We start from the raw sequence: 13,985 nt of genomic DNA on the forward strand, positions 1-13,985 counted from the left end.
TCCATGTTGGCCTCTGAAAGTGCTGGGATTACAGGTGTGAGCCACTGTGCCCAGCCTCTTTGGCTTCTCTTTACAAAAAAAAAAAAAAAAAAAAAAATCTTCCAGGAGTTTACAATATAATAGTAACCTATGTCTCTCTTATGTAGCCCTTCTGCAATGGCATAACTAGTAAGAATGGGCAGTTGATGGAGTCACACATATAATCAAAAAGAATTATCCTCTGTGATCTGGAGAAGTCTATTGGGCTAAGTAGGAGCAAAGCAAAGCAAGAGACATTTGGTGTTGTAGTTTTGGCTTTTTCCATGGGTGGTAGAAGGTGGATATCTTGGGTCTGGGAGCCATCTCGATGGCCTTACGTCCTACCCAAGGCACTTCTCAAGGCAGGGCAAAAGTAAAATTCCTGCCTCAGTGTAACCAAAGTCTGTTCTCTTAAGCAGAACAGTAGACTGAATTCTGAGTCAAGATCATGATGCCCAGAGTGGCTACCTTCCTGTTTCTCATTCCTCCCTCTTTCTTAACTCACCCCTTGAAGGAATTTCAGTCAGTATGCATGTAGGGCAGACACTGTGAAAGGGAAAGTTGCTATAGTAGGTTCAGTTAGAGCAAGTTGTAGCATTGAACTTTAGCTAGTGTCCACCTACCCCAAATCCAGGCACCCAAAGCACCCTAGCCCATGGTTCCCCATGCAGTACTCTGGCTGCATTACCTGCTTCCCTCTGACTGTTAGAGAAAATACCAATAATGTTGGGAATGATGCCTTAGGTCCTTCTACTCAAAATGTGATCCACAGACCAGCATTATCTAGGAGCTTGTTAGAAATGCAAAATCTCAGACCCAACCTCTGATATTCTGAACCAGTATCTGCATTTTAACAAGATTCCTGGTGTTCGTGTGCACACTGAAGTTTGAGAAGTTCAGCCTTAGCTGTGTTTGAGCCAAACTGTGTTTGAAGTTTGAGAAGCTCAGCCTAACAATGTGGTCTTTAAATCACATATCTAACTCTTTGCTCATTCAGCCACCTTATGATTGTAATTTGGTAGCTGCAGCAGAAATGCCTACCTCAACATCCTTTTCATTCCCTTCTTAATAATAGAACCTCCACTTTATTTGGGGTAACAATATGCCTGGCTAAAAGACTACACTTCCCAACTGCCCTTGTAGCTAGATGGGGCTATGAGACTAGCTCTTCATCAATGAAGTGTAAGTGGAAATATTTATGGGACTAATGGAAAGTATCTTGAAACTCAGGGGATATATCTTTCTTTCTTCTTTCCTCCTTATTGCTGCCTGGGACGTGGACATCATGAGTGACTTCTAGCAGTCATCTGGGACCATGGAGTGACCTTGAGAAAGGAAGTTACAGGTTGAGGATGACAGAGCAGAAGAATAAAAGCTTATATTTCAGATGACACATTGAAATTACTATATCGGTTTGGACTTGCATATGCCCAGACTTCCTTTATGGGACAGAGAAATGTCTGTCTTGTTTAAACCACCATAATTTGGCTTTTCTGTTTCTATAACTGTTATTTGTGTGTCTAGAACTTACTGGCAAAAATAATGCAGATGTTCAGCTCCTCAGCAAGGCGTCTCCTCGTAAATCAATAAAATATAATTCTAGTTTATACATCAGCGTCTCTGAACTCCACTAATGTGAATCTGTCCCTGAGAGATGACCTGGTGACTAAGTGCTGGGGGGAAGGCAATAAGGGTGCCGGCTGGGGAGGAACACTTGGTGGCCAGCTGGTCCCTCTCAGGCAGCACACCTTCTTGCTTTTCACTTTCTTCTAATCTTAATATGTACAATTAGCAAGAGATAGAGGGAGAACAAAAGGCCTACCTAATTTCAGACTGAATAATCCGAATAATCCATTGTTCAATCTCTAAGAATCAAGTTATTTATAAACTATTTCCTGAGTTAGGAAATTAAGTGGTCTTTGTTGATGTTATGTCTTTCAATGTTCTAAGCAGAATATTCATCTCTTTTGAAGGCTATTGTTCTATTCTTATTATTAAGCATGCAGAATTTCACTGTAATTCTGACATCTTAAATCACTTCCCACACTACAGGGATGAGTGTTAATAACTAATATTTGTATTATGCTATCTTATGAAGTCCTTTCAAATACTCAGTTTACTTAATCCTCAACAACCCCGTGAGTAGGTATTCAACCCATTCATCTATAGATGAGGAAACTAAGACCCAGAGAGATTAAGTAATGTACCCAAAGATACACAGCTCAGAAGTAGCATTCTTCCAGTCTCCTTGCTACCATGCTACACTGCTCTAATTCTATGCAGAGACTCACATTATGAGGCCAGAGTATATGTGGACGGGACGTACTGGGGACACGGCACATAGAAACTTTTTCAATCACACCATGTAGACATTGCATATTTATACATGCAACTGTCTATTTATGGCTGCAGGTTACACACTAGCTGCAAGCTGGTTTAGTTTTTCTTTTCTGAAGAGCCAGAAGGCACAAGAGATTATCTACATTACCCCCTCATCCCTCAGACTCCAAAGCCTAGAGAAGTGAAATGATTTATCCAAGATCTTAATTAGGTACAAGTCCTAGACTATACACCCCAAGTCCCTTAACTCCATGAGAATGAATGTTCCTTCTAAAACATCATCATGATTCTCAGTAAATTCTGAGCAGATCGTGGATATCACAGCAATGTTTTGGCCAAAATGAAAAAGTATCCCTGGCTTGAATAGTTGTATCAAGATGCAATCCTGGTCCCTAGTTAAATCTGGCCCTGACTTCCAGTCATTAACACCAAAATGAATCACTGGCTTTTCTGGGACCTGCATATTAGTACAGGAATTAGTTCACTTAGAAGCTACAGCCTGCACAGCAGCTCTTGTCTTAAAACAGCACATAATTACCTTTGAAATACTTTGGATTTTTTCGTTTTGTTTCATTTTTGAGACAGTATCTCACTCTGTCGCCCAGGAGTGCAGTGGTACAATCTCGGCTCACTGCAGCCTTGACCTCCTGGGCTCAAGCCATCCTCCCACCTCAGCCTCCTAAGTAGTTGGGATTACAGGCATGCACCATCACAGCTGGCTATTTTTTGTACTTTTTGTAGAGATGGGGTTTTACCACATTGCTCAGGCTAATCTCGAACTCCTGGACTCAAGCTATCTGCCTGCCTCAGCCTCCCAAAGTGCTAGGATTACAGGCATGAGCCACTGTGCTTGGACAATACTTTGAATATATATTTGAAAAGAGCCTGAAGTCAATCACAAGGTAGCTTAAGACATAAATATTACTCTGTGGAACTATAGACACGAAATTGGCTTTCTATGTAAGCTCTAAACCGTCAACTTGTCTTCTGATGTAGGAAGAGCTAGCTGTTCTTTTGAGCACCAGATGAAGTAGTTAGACTTCATGCTGTAGTTCCAGTTAGACTTCATGTTGTATGAAAATCTCCATATCTTTATATACTAAAAGCATATTCAATACGGTCAAGATGTCCCCACCACAAGAGGTAGGTGAGCAGTAATGTGCTGGTAGGCTGGCTCCTTGAAATAAAGCATCCTGATTTGCAGCGTTTGCTGATATCCACGGTGTAAATTTCCCCTATGGCCAGACTGAAGCTCCCAACATAATGTAAGTGAACATAGCATTGGGAAGAGATGCACTCTTTAGCTCCACCATTTTACCGAGAGTCCAGAACTGAGATTGACTTAGGGGTCTGTAGATTCATATCTCTCACATCTCTCTCATTCCAGGACATATGCTTCTTGTCCAGAATATAAGCCTGAACTATTTAATTTTTTTTGTTCTTTTTTTGTGTTTTGTTTTTGGACCAATGCATTCAACTGAGTCAATGCAAATGAACTGCATATGTGATTCTTCTCTCCCTTATTTGGGAACTGGCAAAATTCATTGCATCTTAATGAAGATCCAGCTATATTCACCCAGGTCATTTGGGAACCAACTGTTTTCGTGACATCCAGGTTGAATTTATGAAACACAGAAGAATATACTCTCCCATTTCCACTTCTGCGATGCTCCCAGTTTCCTTACTGCCTTGGTCTCTCTGGGTAAACAGAATGAAGAGCTAAGTTCATACCGGCTACAGTTTTAATATCCCCTAGCTATACAAATGTATGGATGTTAAAGCCTCCTTTTTTCTGTTACTTAGTATGACATTGGTGGATATTATTTATGCAGGCAATAAAAAAATTATATTAGCCGTGTCACACTAAAAATAAAAATTAGAATATCCAAACATTTTAATTCCACTTTTGGCAAGAAGCTTTTTTTAAAAATCTTTTTATTGAAGTTCACATACATATGTTAAATTATATAATGTACATTAATCTTAAATGCACAGCTTGATAAATTTTTACCTAGGTACACACATATAACAACTATCCAGATCAAGAACTAGAACATTTCCATCCCAGAAGTCTCTTCCTCATGCCCCTCCCCAGTCAATATATGTCCCTCACCAAGGTATTTTAATATGTTTGTTTGAAGACGGTTTTTAATCATAGACTCATATAATAGTAGAACTGGTCCAAAATGCTTATTGTACTGATGAGGCAATGGAAACTCAGAGGTTAAGTGGCCATTCACACTAGTTTGCTGTCTGGGCTAAGTATAGGATTCAGTATCTAACCTTAGCCCAATGGCTCTTAAAGGGTGACCCCAGACCAGCAGCATTGGTATCACATGTGAATTTATTAGAAATGCAAAATCTTACCCACCCACCCCAACTTAATGAATTAGAAACTCTGGGATGGGACTCAACGATCTGTGTTGGAACAAACCCTCCAGTTGTTTCTGATGCTCTTTCAAGTTGAAGAACCACTGGACTACACCAAAGTCTATAAATCAAATATTAGAGTTAATAGAGTTCTATTTAATTGTGAGATTTTACTTAATACCAGGCATGAAATAGTTTTAAGGGGTGCTTAGGAAGCATGGGTGTCCGTCTATATCATTCAGTCAGTAAAAAACTACCCATTATTAGCATGATGTGGAAAAAGAATATGGTCTTAGTCTGCCACTCATTAGCTGTGTAGCTTGAGCAAGGCACTTAATCTCTTTGAGCTTCAGTTTTTTTCAACTATAAAATAATTACTCTAGTATGACAGTACCTGGATTGGGTCTAGACTGCACTTGTATTTTGTTTGATCTGCTCAGAGATTTTGCTGGTTCGTCTGTTTGTTTTGAATTAATTGCTATGGTAGTAAAAGTTAGTGGTCATCAAATATCCAACTGCTCCCGTTCATTTCCCTGCATTCTTTGGAATTGAGCAACTCCATCTGATCAATAGACTGTGAGTTTAAATGATGTGTGTCATTTCCGGGCCAAAGTACTTAAGAGCTGGTGTGCATCTTCCACCTCTTTCTTCCTGTGGTGATGACCTTGGAAACCACGTGTTGAGATTGCAACATCACATAATAAAGGAATCCTAATTTCCTGAGTTGCCCACTGGAGCAGAGTGTTGCTGACCTGCATCATGCTTTGTATCATGTGCAGAACCAATGATATGTTACACAACAGAGCCTAATTAGTCTGTCCTGACATTTAAATGTTGGTGACATTTAAAAATTAGGAAATTTTACATGAAGAAAACCTGGATTCCTGGCTTGTCTTGAGAAAGAGAAGATCTAGCAATGCTGGGCTTGAATTCCTAACTGGCAATAACTGTCTGGAACTGAGTGATGCTTCCCTGTCTAGGGTGGGTATGTATTCTCTACTTCATCATTGTACCCACTATTCCCAGTATAAACCCCTGACAATATAGCTGAGTGTCAGTTGCCATTTGTCATCACTCCTGTGTAGTTGTTTTCTGATAATCAAGAGGAAAGTGAACTATCTCTGTATGCATATCTCTAACAAAAGTGGGAAATTTAAATACAGAAAAGGAGGGATATATACCTAAAGAAAATTATGTGAGAGCAGTGTTCTTTAAGGACAAGAATATTTCTAAGTGTTTAACTAGCAGAGTGAGTCTATATCAAAAAAGACAATGTAACATGCTATTCTGAAGTGGTCCATGGGAAGAGCTGTGATAGAGAAAAGATGCCTGCTGAAAAATTATTAACTGAAAAATGGGGCTTACATTTCAATGAGGGTTCCCTTCGATTGTGAATAGTGGTACTGCTGTGAAATGCAGTGATGTATGAAGTAAGAAAATTATATCCCACTCACTCACTCATTTGCCTGCCTAGTTCCTAGACGCATTTGAGTTTATAAGGATTGAAAGAGACTGTGCATGAAGGATGCCTAACATGGTATAAAGAATAACCTGGCATGATGCTTGGCATGCAACTAACTCCAAAAATGTTGGTTTCCTTTCACTTCATTTATTCATCTTGATCCCAGAAAAGGTTAATGGAATCTATTTCCAACTTTACCCTGAAGTCCAACAGTTTAATATGGACATATAAGCAAGAAGGTCAACAAAAGGGGTCACATCTAACATGGTGAGGAGACCAGAGAGAAAAGCCAAGCAGGAATGGGGAGAAGAAAGAGACTGGAATTTTTCATTCTAAAAAAGTAAAGGAAACATGATCAAAACTATAAAGTCATAGACAGAAAGTATAGAAAGTGAGCTTTTGTTCAGTATATGTTCTCGCTTTCCTACCCGACCTCCATGGGAAAATAGTACTTCCTTCTCCCACAGATGTTGGGCTTGGCCATGTGGCCTGCTGCGGCCAATGGAAAGTGGACGGAGTTGACAGTGTGGCAGTTCTGTACCCAGGCCTCTGGGAGCTTCTTACCTCCACTAGGAGAAAAACGTGTCCTAGGCAGTCATTGACCCTCAGCCTGGACCACAGAACAAATCCCATGGAGCAGATCCATAGTCTGGAGTCCATTCTAGCTGACCTGCAGATGCACAGCAATAAATACATGCTTAGTGTTGTATGCCACCAAGTTTTGGGGTGCGCTGTTATGCAGCACTATTGCAGCAAGTGCTATGGGAGCTGCATGAAGAGCTTCTCTAACATATGATAAAGAACTTCTTTAATTTCCCAAATGCCAGGACTAGGCATGTAGACGTTGTTCTATGCAAAACTTCAAAAGAGAAAACATTTGTATCTGCCACCTCTTTTTTTTTTCTTGTTTCTTTTGAGACAGAGTCTCACTCCACTACCCAGGCTGGAATGCAGTGGTGCGATCTCAGCTCACTGCAACCTCTGCCTCCCAGGTTCAAGCAATTCTCTTGCCTCAGCCTCCTAAGTAGCTGGAATTACGGGTGTGAGCCACCACATCCAGCTAATTTTTGTATTGTTAGTAGAGACGGGGATTCACCATGTTGGCCAGGCTGGTCTTGAACTCCTGACCTCCAGTGATCCACCTGCCTCAGCCTCCTAAAGTGCTGGGATTACAGGTGTAAGACACCGCACCTGGCCTTCCTCTTTTAAGCCCCCATTCTTATTCTAGATGTGCCTTCCCTCCACTGCCTCCATCGTTTGGTTTCAGTCATACACGGTGTGAAGCTTTTCCCTATTTCATTATTCCCTAAAATGAGCTGTCCTTTGGGCTATTCCTTTAGGATTTTGCTTTCTCTTTAATGTTAATAATAATGAAGGTTAACGGTAAATAACAATTTATCCAGGCATGGTGGCTCGCACCTGTAATCCCAGCTACTTAGGAGGCTGAGGCAGGAAGATCACTAGAGCCTAAGAGTTCCAGGCTACAGTGAGCTATGATCATGCCACTGCATTCTAGCCTGGGTGACAGAGTGAGACCTCATCTCTAAAATAATAAATAAATAACACTTTTTACATGGCAGGCACTGTTCTAAGGGCTTGAAAAAGTTTTACTCAATTATCTTCATAGCTTCCCCATGTGGTAAATACCTTACCATTAGTGTCTCCATTTTACAGATAATAAATTGAGGCACACAGAAGTCCAGTCATGGCCTCAAAGCACGTAGAATTGGAAGGTGGTGGAGTGCGGATTTAACCCAGGTAGTTTGCCCCTAGACTCCAAGCTGTTCCCCTACTCTCTTCTCCTTGATAGCAGTGGGTTAAAAGGATAAACTAATCTACATTATCATTTATTTATTATCCGGTACATATATTAATTTATTACTCATTTAGATAACATATGGCTATAATTCATTAAATGTGTAGAGGGCCCACAGGATATGAATCTAGTAACAACATTTTGCCTTTATGACAAATCACAGAGGAGACAATTTGAAGATGATATTTCTTTTCATACTTCTCTGATTACAAACACTGTAATTTCATGGAAGGCCAAAGAATTAACAAAGTCAAAATTTGAAATAATACATATATTTTTAAATAGTGAAGGGCAGGCGCAGTGGCTCATACCTGTAATCCCAACACTTTGGGAGGCTGAGGCAGAAGGAGCACTTGAAGCCAGGAGTTCAAGACCAGCTGGGCAACAAAGCAAGATCCTGTCTCTACCAAAAAAAAAAAAAAAAAAAAAAAAAAAAAATTAGCCAGCTGTGGTGACGTGGGCCTGTAATACTGGCTACTTGGGAGGCTGAGGTGGGAGGATTGCTTGGGCCTAGGATTTGGAGGCTACAGGAAGCTATGACTGTGCCACTGCACTCCAGCAGAGTCTCCAGCAAGACTCTGTCTCCAAAAACAAAACAAAACGGAACCTTGTCTTTTTACATTGTATACTCCACATGGGAAGCGTACAAATCAGATGGCTGTTGACGGGAACCCAAATATCATTTGGGAGATTTCCTGCCCCTAAAGTTTAGGAAACTTGGTTTGAATCCCATTTCCCAAGGCTGAGCAGTTCCAGTCCCTCTCCAAGATTTCAGAATCCACTTTCTTAGGCTTGTTTGGATCCTGGCCTTGGTGGTCACAAGGCTATTGCAGTTCTATGGTCCCTGCATCATGTACATTATATACAGAGCCACATCTCCTTATAGTTCCTGAAAAAAGATCGAGACCAAGCATGTGACCATTTTCCATTTTTACTAAAAATGTTAAGACACAGAGGAGGGGGTCACATTACAGATTATGCAGCCACCTGCCATCTCATGGGGCCCCCAGCTAGTTCCTCATGTTACTCCATTTCAAAAGCCCTTATGTTCTCTGTACATGAAGGTTTCAGTGAGCAGTTCCCCAGCTCTGGCTGCTTCTTTCAAGAGGAACAGTCCCATCAGCTTCCCTATTACTCTAGCTTTCAAGTCACACCTTCTCCTAGAATTCTAATAAATCCAAATTTCTCTATCTTATTATAATAAAAGATATTAAGAAAATGGTGAGCTCAGTAAGTTGATCACCATTTCCCCATAAGAAAATCTACTGAGAGATAAGCTATTGGAATGAATAAAATAGTTCAGCAAAATAAACAGATACAAGATCAATATACAAACATCAATAGCATGTTGGTTGCACTGGCAATCAACAATTATGAGTATGTGGTATTTGCAAAGATGCCATTTAGCCTAGTTGCAAAAAGTACAGGGTACCTAGAGATAAGTGTAACAGAATTGTCTAATAGAACAACCTAATTATTCCTATAGGAGGAGAGTAGATTAAATAAACTGCGGTTTATTCATGCTGTAGAATTCTACATAGCAATTACAATGAATGATCTATGATTCACCTATGTATCCATATGGCTCAGTCTTGAAAACATAATATAGAGTGAAAAAGGCAATTTGTAAAATGCACGTACAGTGTATCCTACATGTAAAAATTAAAAACATACAAAACAATTGAATGTATAAACATACATCTGCATGAGAATGAAATTCATCTATTTTTAAGATAAAGACTATCTCCAAGGAAGAAGGGATTGGAAAAGAATGGGAGTAGAATGAGCTTTCTTTAAAAAATTTTAAGAGGTGGCAGATTAGTGTCCTCAATTAAAAAAAATCAAGAGGAAAAGATTTTCTATGGTGATATTATATTTATTTTGTATAATGTGTGTATTAATATATTAATAGGTGTATATTACTTTATTTTTAGTAGTTGTATATGTGAAATAGTTTATAAATAAAAATTGAGGCGGGACACAGTGGGTCATAACTGTAATCCCAGCACTTTGGGAGGCCGAGGGGTGGATAGCTTGAGCTCAGGAGTTCGAGACCAGCCTGGGCAACATGGTAAAACCCTGTCTCTACTAGAAATACATAAATTGGCCGGGCGTGGTGGTGCGTGCCTGTAGTCTCAGCTATTCAGGAGGCTGAGGTAGGAGGATGGCTTGAGCCCAGGAGGCAGAGGTTGCAGTGAGCCAAGATCGCACCACTGCACTCTGGCCTGTGCAACACAGCAAAACCCTGTCTCAATCAGTCAATCAATCAATCAATAAAATAAAAATGGGAATGGAAATTTTATGTGGGTTCAAGAAGGATTTCAATGAGATAACTCAAGAAAGGATAACCAAATATTGTAAAACAATAGAAGAAATTCCTTGAAATTTTACCACAGAAAGGTCAGGTTAGACACATAATAATTTGCCTTTATTTTGAGAGGCTTTTGGGCAATTATGAGGCAAAGCAAGCTATTTAACACTTTTGTCCCTTGGTTTTTTTCTAGTAGCTGAACTATGAAGTCCCTTCCAGCTCTAGTATTTTATGAGATCCTAGAACTCTAAGCACTTTTGGAGAGCCCAGAATTCAGATCAGCTTGCCAGGGGTGCCCTGCTCCTGGCAAAAGTTAAAGGCAGTTTATTTCTGTCAGAGTTAATTAAGCTGGGAGGGCTCAGAATGCAGGGGACAATTTTAAGGATGTAATTGAGACCTAGAGCTGGCAGACCAATTAGGAACCAGCTGGAGCAGTGAGAAGAGGGATGCCATGAATGTCATTGCTGCTGATAAGACAATGACTGTTCTGCCCTCCTTGATAACAGCAGTGTTCAGGGAACAAGTGTATTTACCTTGTTCTTAAGTGTTGGGTTATTTTGAATTCTACTTTAATAGTTATCTCATTGCCTAGCAAAATTGGATGATAATTAAAATATATACTATAAATTCAATGTTATTTTTGAACGAATTATTATAACAGTATTATGGTTATGTTTTTTAAAGGAAGAGTCCTTTTTTAAAATTTTATTTATTTACTTATTTATTTTTTGAGACAGAGTCTTGCTCTGTCGCCCAGGCTGGAGTGCAGTGGTGCAATCTCGGCTCACTGCAACCTCTGCCTCCTGGGTTCAAGTGATTCTCCTGCCTCAGCCTCCAGAGTAGGTGGGATTATAGGCGTGTGCCACCATGCCCAGCTAATTTTTCTATTTTTAGTAGAGACAGGGTTTCACAGTGTTGGTCAGGCTGGTCTCAAACTCCTGACCTTGTGATCTACCCACCTCGGCCTCCCAAAGTGCTGGTGTGAGCCACTGCACCCGGCCAAGAGTCCTTGTTTTTTTAAAGACATGCATTGCAATATTTATACATCAAATACTATGTCTTAAATTTGCTTTAAAATAATTCAGAGATGGAGGAAGAGGGAGGAAGGCAAACTAAAGATTGGCCATGTGCCGATAACTACCAAAGCTGAATGATGGGTATGTACTCTCATGTTTGAAATTTTCCATAATAAAAAGGGTAGAAGAAAATAATAGTAAAATAAAAAGCTTCAGAATTAGCTCCTTTTCTCAGTTATCCATTCCTGCAGAAATCCCTCTGACTCCAAGTCTCATTGCTTGCCTGGGGCATATTCCCAGTCTGTCTGTACGCCATCTGGTATGAAATGATTTGCTTGCTATGCAATGACAAACTTTTAAACCAATGTTGACGTTGATTTCATCAAGTTAGAATTCTAAGAAGTTTTCAAAGAAATTGGAATTTTCCATTCTTTTAGGAAGGGAAACTATCACAACCCCGTACTGGACAGACCAATAAAGCATTTCTTATAGAAAAACTGAACACACACACACACACACACACAGATATATATATATATATTTTTTTGAGATGCTCACTCTGTCACCCAGGCTGGAGTGCAGTGGTGCGATCCCGGCTCACTACAACCTCCACCTCCTGGGTTCAAGCGATTCTCCTGCCTCAGTCTCCCCAGTAGTTGGGATTACAGGTGCCGGCCACCACACCCAGTTAATTTTTTCTGTATTTTTAGTAGAGACAGGGTTTCACCATGTTGGCCAGGCTGGTCTCGAACTCCTGACCTCAGATGATCCACCCACCTTGGCCTCCCAAAGGGCTGGGATTACAGGTGTGGGCCACCGCGCCCGGCCTGAACTTATATTTGTTAAGCACCTACAGTATGCCAGATACTATTTTAGTATACTATTTTTTATTTGATGAAAATTAATTTAAATAGAAATAGATATTATTATCTCCCTCTTAGAGAGGAGGAAGTTTGACCTTGACAAGGTCACATAGCTTACCAGGATTCCAGTTCATAGAAGGATAAATCCAAAGCTTATGTTCTTTCTATTGTGTAACTGTGTTCTGCATTCAGTGATATGAATGTCCACCTGGAGGCTTGTTAGAGATGAAGAACCTCAGACCCCACCCCAGTCCAACTGAATCAGAATCTGCATTTTTGTTTGTTTGTTTTGTTTTTTTAAGACAGAGTCTTGCTGTCTTAAAAAACTGGAGTGCAGTGGCAGGATCTTGGCTCACTGCAACCAACCTCCCCCTCCTAGGTTCAAGCGATTCTTGCCTCAGCCTCCTGAGTAGCAAAGACTACAGGTGTGTGCCACTATGCTGGGCTAATTTTTGTATTTTTAGTAGAGATAGGATTTCGCTATGTTGGCCAGGCTGGTCTCCAACTCCTGGTCTCAAGTGATCCACCCACCTCAGCCTCCCAAAGTGCTGAGATTACAAGCATGAGCCACCACACCCAGCCCGAATCTGCATTTTAACGAGGATCCCAGGGTATCTGTGTGCACATTTAAACCATTTAAAATTGATAAACTGTGCACTAAAAAATAGCCTTATACATTTATCTCAAATAAAAATAACAGTAAACATTTCTGCTAACATCTATTAAGTTCCCGCTATGTGTCAGATTTGTGTGGTTGTTCATTCCTCAGAAGAACTCTATTAGAGTTGAGGAAACAGGCTTTAGCATTTAAGCAGCTCCAATGACACAGAGCTAGTAAGTGGCAGGAGTCTAAATTTGAACTCACCTTCATCTCATTCTGGAGCATGGACAGTATAACCCATTACCCTTACCACAAACATTAAATCCAAACATTCTGTATCATCTAAATAATGCAAATTAACTGCCATGTTCCTCAATTTAACATTAACATAATTTGATTCAAGACTTACCTTTGGTGGGCCGGGCGCGGTAGCTCACGCCTGTAATCCAAGCACTTTGGGGGGTGGAGGCTGGCAGATCGCCTGAGGTCAGGAGTTCGAGACCAGCCTGGCCAACATGGTGAAACCCTGTTTCTACTAAAAATACAAAAATTAGCCAGGCGTGGTGGCGGAAGCCTGTAATCCCAGCTACTAGGGAGGCTGAGGCAGGAGAATCAGTTGAACCTGGGAGGCAGAGGCTACAGTGAGCCGAGATTGCACCACTGCACTCCAGCCTGGACAACGAGAGCAAAACTCTGTCTCAAAAAAAATCTATCTATCTGTCTATAGATATAGACAGATAGATATTTACATATATTTATATGTATTTCAGATAAATATATTAATATATATCTATATATTATATTGATATATTTTTACATACATATTATATCTATATTATATTGATATATGTTTTTATATATGTATATCAGGGTGAAAATTTTACATATATATTTATATATCAGAGTGAAAATTCCAGTAGTTTGTCTGGATAGTCCTCATTTACCAATAGGTGAACTGAATATAGGATGAAGCTGACCCCTCAAAACAATCCTGGGATTTACTAAGGAAGGATCATAAAAGACAAAGTGCTTCTGGATTCTACTTTCACATTACTAGGCAACTTTAACTTTTTGTTCCCAGTAGCAAAAAGTTTAGGATCCTTAGAATCTCCTTAAATATCTTCAAATAAACAACTTTGTAACATTGTATGGTGTAAAAGAGTGGATTTATTTTGCTTATAAAAAATT

The sequence above is a fragment of the Pongo abelii genome, chromosome 2 (genome assembly GCF_028885655.2).
Source record: "Pongo abelii isolate AG06213 chromosome 2, NHGRI_mPonAbe1-v2.0_pri, whole genome shotgun sequence".
NCBI lineage: Eukaryota > Metazoa > Chordata > Mammalia > Primates > Hominidae > Pongo > Pongo abelii.